Below are 14,866 nucleotides of genomic sequence, written 5' to 3' on the forward strand. Positions count from 1 at the left end.
CCTGCGTCACTACCTACAATTATTATCTGCTCGAAGTTGTCAACCGATCGCTTCCTTTTTTGACATTTGGATTGTGTTTTCCTACTTTGAAATCTTAGATAGATGCAGTGACAACAAGGATAAATATTTAAATGTTTGGATAAAACGGTGGTTATTATTGTTTCTACCCACACACCACAATATAAGACGATGTTTGTATGACAACAATGTTGCTCATATGGGTAAAACAGTACTCTCCCTGAGTCACGACGTGAGTAACTATGTTTCCCCATTTGTCACCATCACTTATATTTCAAGAAATAGCGATCACACATTAATAAATTATTTCTCACTTTACAAACAATGAATACATATCGCGAATAAACTGGTTCAGTGTTATAATTAAGCGCCCAAACAGTATAATCAAAATCCAATTCTCTTTGTCTAAACCCGGCGGTTTAATACAAAGACGTACCAGTGCCACCCAGACACCTTGGCAGAAGCCAAACTCTGAGGAATCAATAAAACGGACCAATCACATCATCGCATGATATCACGTGCCTCGTCTACGAGGGAGTTTCCATTGTAGTGCAGTGTACAACCGAACTGTACTTCGAGTACAGGTGAGCTGTCTGCAAGTGTCAATTATTCATCAGTCTGTGCACGGCTGAATGAAACTGCTCAACCGGGGAGCAACTTGTGCCGAGTGAGCATGCGCGGGCATCGTTAGTTGTCGATAGCAGCAACCCTGACCATGGTTCCATGTGACAGGGCATGTACATTTCTCTGCGATACACACTGACAGAGACAACAGGTGATGGATTTCTAACTTTCACACCAGGTGAGAAACATGACCAATATTCTATTTCAATTTTTCGTTAGTTTTTAAACTATTTTTCGCATTAACAGTGTCATTTTAATGAGATTAGATCTGAATGTATCGATTTTAAGTCATGGGTTCAGCCTAGGGGCGCGCATCGCAGTCGTCGCGATTTTCCTGTATGTTCAGGTGAAATGAACAAGCTTTGTCTGTCATGTATGTCTGCCAGGCACTAGAGTGATGAAGTGTGTGCATCTATTTCCCTCTGTCTGACAGGCATGTGCGATGTATTGTATGACAGATGTCTATGAGGCTGTACGTTCTCACAGGTGTTGCTCTAGCAGTGTGGATTCCATTATTAATTACAGCTGCATCTCATAAAAATGGTAGTAGTAATATACATTTACCATAGACAAAACTTAACCGCGCATAGGAAATGACAAACAGGGCGTAATAATTAGCCATTGTTAAATACAAACTGGATCCTGGAAGTTGTCCATCACCCAATAACACGCGTGCGTGTGTGTTCCCTTTGCTATTTCAACACATATTTTACTGCGACGTTTCTCTCGAAGATTCATTGTTTTAATAGTTAATGGAAAAAACCAATAAGGTGGGATATATACTTGTATTTATTCATTATACACTTATAAGTAAACCCGAATGGAAGACATTGTTTCAAATCGGTAAGTGACTCCTTTCTGACGTTTCGTGTGAAACCATGATCCAATATAGGCATCAGTTCATAAACAAAGACGACGGGAGTTCATTTGATAGCTAAGGACAAGGTGGTTGTTCAAACCCTTCAACACTAATCCTATATTATAGTTCATGTGATAATAAATTTCCTCTGTTGTTGATACAACATTGGAGAAATGTGTGGAACAACTTTGTCTCTTCAATAACCGAGTTTAGATATGACATCCGTACCAAAGTGGAAATATGCTGATGTTACCAGGACGACACACCCGATCACAGCTGGTTTCATCATGGGGTAGATGTGCAGACTGATTGTTTCAGGAACTGTTCAAATATGTCTTTGTTCACATTGTGATCAATATTCTTTGAACGCAAGAGCGTGCAAATCACGTTCTTGAGATTTGGTCGATTGCTCAGTGATTACAACCATTCCCATGAAACCTTTACCCTTACTTCGTTCAATATTAGTTTCTTCTTTGTCAGTCTTGTGATCCATCGATAGAATACGACAGCGAAGTTATATGGTCTGATCTCTTTATATTCTGGACTGGAATATTTATCTTGAATTAAAGTCAACATTATATCTGTACTTTTGAGTGATACCAGTAATACATGAATAGTAACTATTCAATTGTATATTATCATAAATAAAACATAATACGTTTGGTTATTGCAATGTATTATTATTATTATTATTATTATTATTATTATTATTATTATTATCATTATTATTATTATCATCATCATCATTATTATTATCATTATTATTATTTACAGATTGAAATTAAAAAATGTTTTGTTTGGGTGATCCTGGCACAGTCAGGCTGGTTAGGCTCATCATCAGCTCAGGGCCCTTGCTCCCTCTACACGCAGCCCAGACAGCGAATGGGACTTCTCCCAGGAAGCGCTGCCTAGTCAAACCTACCCAGAACTTTTCGGAGAATGTGAAAACAACCCAACACTGCAGCCTTCTGCATTACTCAAAATGTCAGAAGGGCTGTATTCCTGGTAGCCTGGTACCCGGATACTCTCCCAATGTCAGTCAACAGATTGGGAGGTATCAAACCTAAGGCACCGAGAACAATGGCGAGTCAGACAAATTATTATTATTATTATTATTATTATTATTATTATTATTATTATTACTGAATAGTCATTGTCCCTTGCATATGCATTAGTTAATTATATATCAACCTTATGAAACTATACATTTTGAAGTCAAATATAGTTTGCATATATGACTACCGGGACATTAAAAAGATTGCAAATGTTATTGATTATTTGCACGCTGGCATAAAGTCTAATCTAAAGTAGACTAGAGTAATCCAACTATATTTCATTACATTATTTCAATCATGTAATCAGCTGTTCTAAGACCGATCACACACACTAGAGCCATACATTAGTCTGAGTGCTGGCTGATGACGGTATTTCGAGATCCTCCTTCCTCCGACGTGTGCTGTACCAAAGGCTACGTTTCAGCATGTTCGTGATTCCAACAATGTCATTGTTCAGTCGGTATCTGCCGAGTATTGAGTTACACATGGGCCCTGAGTCTCACTGCATATGATGCAATACTGATTGGGTCATGAAAACATGTTGCTAGACGAGACCGGTATCTAACTATTAAAACAGACTGGTTTTCCCCTAATGAATGACGTCAATCATTTCAATTTTCTTAATACAAAACGTCAACGCCAGAAAATATCTCGATTATCTGCCGAAACAGATTCCATTGGGGGTAAAGGGCAAAATAGTGGTGACAAATATATAAATGGATCACTGAAAGTCAGTGATGACACCAGGTGTTCGCGAAAAGGATAATTAAGAATGTCCCGTTCTACCGGGGGCACCCACCATTCACACTATAGCTATTTGAACAAATAAGGGAATGTTTGTTTGTTGCCTAACGCCGCACACCAGTACTCCTGCCAAGAAACTTTAAATCGTTACGTCCATGAACGGTTGCCACGCTACGTTAAACCGTTCAATTATTTGTAAGAATAGCGACTTAAAAACTCATGTTCATTCAAGGGATATGCCAAGGTGGCTCTCCAGGTGGGGTCATTTTGTAGTGATACTTCCACACTAACCCTACTGGTCGTGTTCGGAGGCATTGATAGTGAAGCTATCATCCACTGGTTTGCTTTAACTGTTGTACTGTTGTGGACTGGTACACTAATCACCAGGGGAGAGGGGATATTAAGTACATGTTTGGAATTCGCACAATGTGTTTCGCCATGACACATAAAACAACCATTAAGCAATACATATAAATAATATTTTAAAATAATGATTTTTTTTATTATATCATGTTGATATTTCATCGAGGTTTCATGTGAGGCATTAGAAGAATTGTCAATTCTTTCCGATCAGTTACACACCCATGGCCATACATGATGTTTTTACATTCAGTAATTCGCCAACAGAAAGCGCATAACTCTAAGATGATCACTCCTAGCGCAAAATAATCACTGTCACTTGCTTGTCTCAAATCTTCAGAGCAACAAGACAATTAATACAAAGTTAGTTTTCTCAAAGGAATCCCATTCTGACATATAAGTAATTGTAGCACGTAGGAACTGTAGAAATATCTCTTATAGCTACTGAACAGACAGGATGGTCTACATCTGAAGCGACCTGTGTTTCCCGACGCCTTTGTGATCAACCGTAAAGAGGGATGCAACGATCCCTCCAAACCACAAGAGGGATTAGGGGATTTGTAAACATCCTTTAATAAACCGTACAGATCCCCGCAGGATTAACACGGTTATACCACTGTGATTTAAGATGTGTCATGTTGTGATTGAGTTCCTCCGATACAGTATCACGTTGCCATCTCAGGTAGGGTTATTTTCACACTGTTATTCTTACTATTCTTGGGCATGTACTGTTTCTGGAAATTGAAATGTTAAAGTTGAAATCCTACTTCGTTCAGAGAACATTTAGATTGAAAAACTTGTCTTAATGTTTTGTTAATATAAAACAACTTGTGGCATTTATGAAGGTTTAATAGAAAATATATTGCCTTTTTGGAACGATTTTTTAATGAAAATATATCTTGTGTCTATTAGAAAATGATTCATTTACCATCATTCTGTAAGTGGCTAATATATCTCAACAGTTTGAAACCATTCATTGCACTTCGTTTCAAAGAAATTAGTCAAGAAGTGATCGTATGCGTGTGTCATCATCTACATGCTGCTTTAATTATGTTCATTGGTAGAATAAACCATGAGAATGAATTCGAGAATCTACAACAGAAATAATATTGTACGTGTCAAGTGCCGATATGTCGATCAGTACTCAGAGGCATGACATTGTAGTTGATGGTTATAGATTTCACATTATATTGCTGGAGATAATGACACTTAATTGATCTTTATTGCTGTCGAGCGAGAAGCACAAGTGCATATCGGGAAAACTCTCATCTTTAGAATTCGTAAAACAAGATATCGCAACTTAAATTTAAAATGAAACTTTTATCAAACTGATAACTGGAGAAGCTGTGCATCCGTATCATGAATACTGAACGAGATCTAGATGGAGTGTTTCAGTGACAAAATGCGAAAGTGAATAATACAATATATAGGATCGTTTTTTCCAAATTTTTTCCTGACATCTAACAATTTCTTACATTCGTTCCTAAATACATAATTCGCCTTCTTGATCAGGAAATGTTGTATAGATCATTCAAAGTTGCACCAAATATAAGTCCTTTTCTTTCCCATGGCCATAAACCTTTTTTGACAATTGATGCAATTGATTGTGAAATAATATCGATGAAGATAACACCCATGGATCGAAGGCTAGGTTAGATTGATATTGTTTGACCCTGTCAGTGACAGGAATGGGACATGACGCCTCTAAGCATTGTTAAACCCAAGATTCAAGTGTAAAATATTCATTTGGACACATCAATTCCAGGCTGGCTTAGCGAGGATAGTTCCTTGTCCTGGTCGCCATTGAAGCCAATATCCCTGCTAATACCTGCCAGACAAGCTGAACTAGCTTCATCTAGGGTTCCCTCGGGGACATCTCTACGTCACGGCTTGTTGATGGCTCACACCATCACTGCCACCTCATTTGCCGTTGTATCTGAACGTGCCACTGAAATATTTGTAAATAAATGTATACTGACATGACCCTTTCCTGTGCATTTTCATTCGCAGAAGAGTAATGCTGTTCCTTTTATTGTCAACAGCACCTACTTGTAGGTGCTGATGTGTAACATACAGACATAGGGCAGGGGTGGCCCAATCGGCGTAAACTACGCAATACGAAGTGATGAGTTACGCCCCTTAGACGTGCCAGGACATTATGACTATGGGTTCGAATTCAAGATTCGCCTTAATAATTATCCTTGGCTAATTTGTCAGCAAGTTATCAACCCTCGTATGTTAAACTCAAGTGCTATGGTTTTTCTGCCACATTGAGTTGACACATGGTTATATACTGAAATCCTGTTCAATGTGGCGTGATCCATTCACTCAAAAGTTGATAGAAAATACTACATCCGTTTCATATTAAAGCATATGTACAGATAATTTCTCCTCTTCAGCGAGAATTGAAAATAGTAGGTAGCGGATTTTCTTGATACTGTCAAACGGTGTCAATCTGACACATCATTACCTGTCAATACACATTACTTCGCGGATGTCCTTGATCAAATGCATTGCTACTCGGTTTTGTATATAGTGAATTGATTGCTGGCAATGCTTTCGACCTTTAGATAAAGCGCACAAATACATTTCTACTTTGCATGCACAGACCTATTTATGTTGACTTATCACTGCAATCATATAGTACCAGGAGTCTGGTACAGCTCTGGGAGATCATATTGTGTAATACCATATGAAAATCAATTTTAGCCGGTAATACGGATGAATCTCCTGATGGCTTTTAGATAAGGTGAATGTGATTCTTGTCAAACTGTTTCATTTTTTTATTAAATGCATTTGATAAAAATCACAATTGACAAGGTATCGTTGTGAAGTGGTAATAAAGGAGTTATATTTCGCTCTTCGAAACGTAACATTTCAAACCTTACATCTCAGCTCAGGACAAACTTCGAAACTACACGCTTTGAACCACAGTCACTTCGCATTTTCAATATAGTTTCACATCTTTGACATTCGCCCAGTTAAACATGTATAATTTATTTTATGTTCATACAGAAATCGTCATCTCATCCATTCCAATGTATAGGTACATGTATGGCATGCATGTGATATTTATTCTAAAACAAACAAGCTTAAGTGTCCCGTTAATATAGTAAGAATTTGCAGAAATAGAAAACGCAAGAGATGTGTTTTCAGAAAATATGTAACCTAATAGTTTCTCAATTACGTCCTCCATTTCCCTCCTCAAGGTACAAATGCAAGTGCAGCTACCGCGTCTAATCACCAGGTGGTCTCCATGTAAACTGCTGCTTCACTTAAGTAACGTACGCTAATTCATCCAAGCATAATCAATACTGTCGCACTCATGACTACAGTCCACAGAGCAAGCGGGGCTGCTGGTATGCAGGAAACAGACAGCTACACAGATTCAAGTTTAATCAAATCGCCCATGTATAAATCTAGAAATCTGGAGGAGGTAAAATATCGTGTTTCTTCGTGAATAATTGATCAGATAATATTGTCAAATTTCCTCCACGTTTCCACTACTCACTTAATCAGAAAGTAATGGCTGATAAGATGTGACCCAGCATAATTTATCTTTATTATCTTGATGACCTTTGCATTTGAAATCAGATTCAAGGAAACTATGATTGATAACAAACGATTACTTTTTCAATTGTACTTGTAAAGCTGTTCTCGATCATATATACAATGGTATTCAAACATGATTTGACTGTAGGCATAGCAAACTGAATGCGTACAAACAATTCTGGCTGAAAATATCTTGTTCCCTTGTATTGCTAACACTGTACATTGGCTGAAACAAATTATGCTTGACGAATAAAATCTTTTTGAATTTGAATTAGATTTTAACCAATTTATATAGCACTGTTGCCCCAAAACCAATTACTATTGCCTTTCCGCTGCTAACACCCAGTGGGAGATGTCATCCAGTCTCGAAAAAAAATAATCAAATAATGTGAAAAACATTCCACAAAAAATTGTCAGCGAAGAGCATTAACGAGACTACGAATCTCGTTTGAAGCTAAGTCTCGGTATGACCCTTGAAGATGACCGTTATTACTCGCGAAGTTCTTGATTTGACTTTTGCATGAGCTTGGCTGATATTGAAAGTCTGGAATGGGATCTTTGACTTGACATCTTACACGCTGGGACTATTTTTTTCCCCCGTAGTTCATTCGGATCAATAGGAAAATGACTCTTTCGGTGGGGAAATTATTGAGCGAGAAACAAGTATTTTGTGTAATGCGGACGTTAACACTTGTTACCGACTCACTGTAAGACTAGCAAACGTGACTGTTATAACTGAGGAACAAAGATCAATGGCCAATGCCAATGACACCAACTAATGAGAGCTTATGGACAGGAATAGCTACTTTAGGCAGGAACCTGAGGCCATGTCCTCATGCAAAGCGTTTTGTGTGAAATTAGGAAGTTGACCGTGAAAACCCTTTTTATTGTTGTGTTTTGTTATGAAGGCAGCCTATTTTGGTTTGTCGTTGTATCGTGGTACATGAACCTAAATCCCATGGTCCGCAGTGTGGGATACCATTGTTATGGTGACATGGAACATGTGGAAGTGATCAGTACTTGAGCCGCGGGCAGTGGTGTAGACAATATAATGTCCATGGGTTACTACATTATTGTGTTTGATAATCTCTGTACACAGAATGTGTCAACTGGTTTCTGTTGATATAGACTGATGACGTGCTGTGTTCCTGTACTTCGTATTTCGAATTTAAAATGCGTGAGTGAGTATGAATTGTTTTGTCATCTTCAGCATAATACGACTGGGGGGACCCTAAGACTGTCAAATCGACCTCGGATATTCGGAGTGAGGATTTACCCGCTAGACTACCCCCATCGCCCCAGTATATTCAGTTAGCTGCTATTCGCGTCTACTTATAACGATTAAAAAAAGCTTGCAAACATAACTATCGGAGGTCAATGCTCAGAGTGGCAGAAATAATAACAAATTGTCACAGAGTAGAAATGATAAAATCTGTTGTTTTTGTAGGTCATCTTTGTCATCACATACATTAGTGTAATAGTTCTGGCTCCTTGAAATAAACAATGTTAATGATATAGAACAGAATGTAGTTAATAAATTTCTTGTGAAATGTGCAAATCCCTCGTCAATCCCGCAGATCTTATATATCTGTAAATCAGAGCAATGACAAGAATCACTATCTAATTTGATCACCAGTCGTTGTCCGGCTGGTCCCAAGAGACGTCAGAAGGTTGGCATCGGAGCTAAATTGGTGAGACCGGATTAACATCAGAGTCAATTATCACTGCCCAGACAAACATCTCTGTGTCAGCTGCAGTCGCTGGTGAACGACAACCATGTGTGTCATTAATTGATGTTATTTGCTCAATGTAATTTACAAAACGTTTCATGTCTCAATACACAGACTGACGATTGTGTCGTTGGTAGACACGGATAATTATTTCAGATATTAATATCCTCATACATTTACCGTGTAAGTGACTTTGGTTGATAGATACTCATATGATAAATGCCGCATTGGACGCTCTGGTATTCTACATGTACAGTCTGTCGGGGTTTTGTATGGATGCCTGACTTGATAAACTGTGATCGTATATAAGATATATGTGTATGTGGTATCTGAACATTATTGCTGTGTAAAATGTTTGAATGCAAACATATTTGGAAATGTAGTGCCTCCTATGGTTGTGATGCCCGGCAACTACTCAAAATACCACACACATTTCTAAAATACTTTGAAACACATATCCGAACCTCCCGAACAATATCCAGCAAATGTAAACAGTTGGATTCCATTCATTTATGTCCCTCGAAATGCATTGTCTTCTTTCATTTGTGGAATTCCAACTTTCAACTGTTACTGTCAATTTCAGCGAACATGTAGTCCTCTCGAATGAAACTGACATGAAAATGACATAATCTCGATATAATAACGTGTCATCTAATATTGATTAGCTGATCAACGTTAACAGCAATTGGATACACGAGGGCTGAAACAGACAACAGCTGTTTGCTTACCCAGCGGACAGAGACCTCCTCGTTGTTTCAGTCATCTCCGCAGTAATTGTCCGAGTTCTTCATAATTACTGTCAACGTATGACCAGGCCTCGAGATGCCAGTAATCAGGGCTTCATTTATTTCGTCATAATTACTGTCATTATGTCTGGACAGTAGTATTATGCCCTGCAGATAGCTTGATATTGACAACCTTTAATGATCAAAGACAATGGCAACGTGATAGAAATTGATTACTTGTCTGATGCAATGTTGAGAATTTTTCATCGAACCGAAACTTATGACAAGCTTTGGACTTTTAATTAATGTAAAGATAGGTACAGGTAGGTAAGATGCTCTGTGGCATAAAGTATGTGACGTGATGTCGTGTTTTGAGGGAGCGAGTAAAAGTAATTAATTAGTTTCATATAAGACGTCTGTCATTTGGCTGGTATTCAGAGAATGTGTTGTCATTCATCTCTACCAGACAGCGACCATGGTCAGAAACAGGTCACCCCTAGGGGTAGCCGAGAAACATGTTTTCTTCGACGATGTTCCTTATGTTTTTGCACTCGGTATTGTAAACGAGGTTGCGGGACTGACATTTTCTATGTTTGTCTGACCACAAACATCATCAAATTTGAGATGGGTTAGACATGCTACTATGAAAACACCTTGCATGTGATACCAGGCATGGATTTGCAAACACTACAAACACACATCTAAAGAGGATGAGTGACCAGAAATTATTTAATTGTGAGTTGCTATTTGAATGTATGATCTGTAATAGTCACACGAACACTACTTTTGTAAATTTAGTCAAGGAACAACACTGGACAAATCAGGACACTGGAGGGGATATGAAATGGGGTTTAACTTAGCGTTCAAGATTATTACACTTACATAACGGCGCGCACGCGTGCGTTTGTGTGTGTGTGTGTGTGTGTGTGTGTGTGTGTGTGTGTGTGTGCGTGCGTGCGCGTGCGGGTGTGTGTGTCTGTGTCTGTGTCTGTGTGTGCTGGTGTCTGTGTGTACTGCTTGTACTAATGTCGATTTTATAGTGCTAGTCCACTGAGATACCATGTCGCAGTTTAACATGAATACCTCATTCAGACATTGTATAGTGACTCCGAGCCGAATAGTCCTTGTTTAAGCTCTTTAATGCCAATGTAGCATCAAGTGCCATCTCTTCACCTCGACTGGTATGACGCGGCCGGGGATCGAACCCCCAACCTTCCGCATTCCGGGCAGACGCTCTACCACCAGTCAACGGAGGCGGTCTCGTGACACTAGGACAGCAATAAGTTTGGATTAAGTACAAGGAGAACTGCTCCGTGTTATTATACATATAAACAACTTTTTAAAATGTTCTAGAAAATTGATAAATATAAATATTTACGTGAATGCTACCTATACCAATTTATATCACACGACACACAACGGCAGAGAATGTTGAAATCAACTTAAGATATTCCTAACGACGTGGTTCAACGCTCTTTCAAAGGCGTTGTTTATCAAGTGGTTGTATTTTTATTATACTATCACAAAGACCTATCACATAGCACACAGTTAAACTATTCACGTCAGTCAACATAATTGTATATACCGTGACAGCGGAATGTACTGCCTGCCAACACTGTTATACAGTTCATGAAGTCGTCCCATTATCCATCGTGGTCATACCTCACCATGTCAAATCTGACAACAGTAATTGTTATTTAGTCACTTTATTCCGTGTAAAGGCGTCTTAAAGTAGTGTTCGGCCGCCTTTAAGTCACGGGAGAAAGACCTATGTATATATAGGAGTGGTTATCATACGTTATCGTTACAATCTTGATATAATACATTACCGATGCGAAAGGAGGCAAATTCTAAAAAAACATTCCTTTTATCCTGAAATTTCTTATTCATGTGCGATGACATTACATGAGTTTAACAGTTATTGTCCATTCAGGTCATGTACGAGAATTCCATCCGGATTATATCATAAAACAATTTTAGAAACATAGTCACATTTGTGTTTTGGCTAACAATGACATTTTTGTTCAGTCGGGAAGACGAAGAAAGACAGTTTCGTGACAAATATAAAACAAAATCTTTCGTGTTGTGATACCTTTCAATCAAGGTTAAGTAAACATTTTGCATTCACATTAAATTTCTGCTAAGTTCTGTATTATTTTACAAACAATGCATGCTATTTCTGTATCTATCATATACATTTTTTTTTCTCAAAAGGTATCATCATCAACTTCCTTCAATCGGACCCTTTTTATAATGCCTTTTCAGATATAATGACTGCAGTTATGTCCAAACGTAAACAGGTAAGATAATACCTTTCCTCCCCTTAGCATTCAATGATCCTGCAAATTGGTAGCATTACAAACAGATAAATGAAGGTCGTTGTTCATTAGAAGGCCCATGTGTTGTCATCCCAGCGTGAAGTCTTCTGCTTCCTGCGATCTGGGGAAGCTGAGTTGAGCCATCTGAAGACGATCGATACTTTGCCGAGGGACATTAGAAGCTTCAGGGTTTAGTTCTGATCGCTAGCTTTGGGGAAAGCTTTTGAAGATTAATAGAGGTTTCAGGTTTTCTAAAAGCAGTTTGATGATGCATGGTGGTTTTTCGATCTGCGAGTTTATCTTTACTGCTTGTGATTCGGAGGTTATTTCCTTCCTGTGTAAAACTGCTTTTCTTGTAAGTCAACTTGTGCAGATGACTCGTTTAATTTGTATAAAAGTCAAATACCCACTGAACCACACTTTGGTAGCTAATGGTATGGTTTCAGTAATATTTGTGATATTGTGTCGTATGTGTGATTTTCATCACAATCATTCCTTAATGCCATATCTGTGACATGGATACCCGGTATTTCCCACAACGAAGGGAACGTAATTGTCATATCGATTCTGTTCTTGTACTGTGTTCCTTATTCCCGTGAAATAAAAAGGTTCCCTAACACGTGCATTCCATGTGTGGACACATACATCAGTTCAGCCTTCACATGCATCGGCTTAGTCTCCCGGGAATCTGAATCTTTAATCGATAAAATATCCTTAAAATGTTACCTGCATGAACTCGTTACAGGGAAAGCTGGGTTGATACGACAACCCATGATTCTACCACCGCTACCGTTATCCCCATCGGTGTCGCTCCCGACACCCCCGCCTTGCCAGTATCCACTTCCACTATCACCACTTTCTTATATGCCTTTACTAAGCACTGCATACATCTTGTACCCCTATTCCTGGCTACACACCAACTCCATCTCTGCCCGACCCGTGAAGATTCCGGGGTAGAATAGGTCTTCAGTAACCCATGCTTGCCGTAAAAGGTGACTATGCTTGTCGTAAAAGTCGACTAACGGGATCGGGTGGTCAGGCTCGCTGACTTGGTTGATGCATGTCATCGTATCCCAATTGCGTGGATCGATGCTCGTGATATTAATCACTGGATTGTCTGGTCCAGACTCGATTATTTACAGACTGCTGTCATACAGATGGAATATTGCTGAGTGCGGCGTAAAACAACAAACCAACCAACCAACCAACCAGCTCTGCCCTATCACTAAAACAAAGGATGTGCACGATTGAAGAACGTGTTCACTTGACGTACTTGAATGAACCACAGATCATATGAGATGACGTGACGTCCTTCTTAGGTAATTATGTAAACATGTCACGGCTGTCATACGTTATTTATACCACCACCACACAGCCTGTCACATGTGACACATCCTTGCCACTCCAGGCAGCCAGTTTCACGCACGGAATAAAGTGTCGGGCATAACCTGAAGTGTAGACCCCCATAGCTTGAGATGCGTTCATGTACGTGGTTGAGAGAAGGGTGTGTGTCACAACATGACGTATACATCCGCCTTGTATTGAAATGTGTAAGTGATAATTATTTCAACAAAAGATTTGTCCCGCGGTATGGTCATGTTTTAATGTCTATGTAAGAGGATTAAGAAAGCGTGAACGATATCATTATGTATTATCGCATTATGCGACTATCGATACGTTTTGTTATAAAAATACACGATACGGTAAGGAGGATGCGTAATAAACCTCATTCAAAGAAACCTTAAACACCTGGGTATGACGTTTACGTCTTATCACATGAATGCATCCGACCGAGACCCATCACGTTAACAGTTTCGTAATAGTACGGGTAGCTTCAGTCACTACAATGTATGTCTGACGTTATAAAAGTCATGTAATGTAACAGTCTACATTTACAGCGTCCTTAAATATAAATTGTCATTGCAAGAGAATAACCAGCCATGATTGTCTACCGAAACAGATTAAATTGGCGTAAGGGGCAAATAAGTGTGGATTTTTATAAAGTCAGTTGTCATATTTTCACTTTTATGGGAAAACCGTACATTGACTTAAGTGTCTTTGAACATCGGAAAATGTAAGCAGGGGCAAGACAGAAACACCGTTATATGAAATGTGACGCACAGATATTATTTCACAGAATGTCAAACGTCCAAATATATCTGGAATCACAAAATGACTGTGGTCTTATGCCTTGGCGCCGATGTCCACGGCGTAGTTTTGCGACCGGTTTGCGATCAAACTGCTAGTTGATGGTTTTCAATGTTGGCTCTGATTATGACCCTTGACATGTTGACTTCATGCTCAAGCTGGCGGAGTGAAACTGTGAGCTGAAAATATTATGGTTTTTTTATCTATTATAACTGAACCACTATTCAAGAAGGCTTTTAATCCAACTATCTCACCCACCGATTAATTTACGATGGGATGTAACGCCAAAAACATCAACGTCCCTGGGTGGGCTCGAACCACCAACCTTTCGGTTAACAGCCGAACGCGCTAACCGATTGCGCCACAGAGACACTGTACAGGGGTTCGCTTAAAGATAAGTGTCACACATTGCTAGGTAAATACCCAGCAATATGTGGTGAGTCTGTCTGCTGATCCTGCTAGCCTGAATCTAGCTACTACATACGTTATCGTCCAACGAGGATTGATTTAAGCCGAGGCTGATAGATCCCACTACAATGATTACCTTGAAAGAAAATCAATACTAATTTCCGGGTAATATACATGCGACCTATTGTCCCTCTCGCCTGCTAAATGATTGACTACATACGCACAAATAAGAATGAAGCTTATTATTCAGCACGTTTCTGTTATATGATGCGTGAAACGGATCTTTACATACAACATATCCACATCTATAATGCATAGAGATCAG

The 14,866-nt window shown here is 39.0% G+C and overlaps 1 protein-coding gene and 1 non-coding gene across 3 annotated transcripts in view; one reads left to right on the forward strand and one right to left on the reverse strand.

The window, feature by feature from the left end:
- The first annotated feature begins 732 nt into the window (after window positions 1–732).
- The window catches only part of LOC139450395 (uncharacterized), a 60,296-nt gene continuing 46,162 nt past the window's right edge, over window positions 733–14,866 (forward strand). For both annotated transcript variants that reach the window (XM_071232086.1, XM_071232088.1), the window contains exon 1: window positions 733–820. The gene's annotated coding sequence lies outside the window, so the exon portion shown is untranslated. The remainder of the gene's footprint in view (window positions 821–14,866) is intronic.
- On the reverse strand, window positions 14,431–14,504 carry Trnan-guu (transfer RNA asparagine (anticodon GUU)). The gene has a single exon. It is a non-coding gene; the product is annotated as a tRNA-Asn (tRNA).

The sequence above is a fragment of the Haliotis cracherodii genome, unplaced genomic scaffold, assembly GCF_022045235.1.
Source record: "Haliotis cracherodii isolate W230 unplaced genomic scaffold, xgHalCrac1.p SCAF_8, whole genome shotgun sequence".
In the NCBI taxonomy this organism is placed as follows: Eukaryota; Metazoa; Mollusca; class Gastropoda; order Lepetellida; family Haliotidae; genus Haliotis; species Haliotis cracherodii.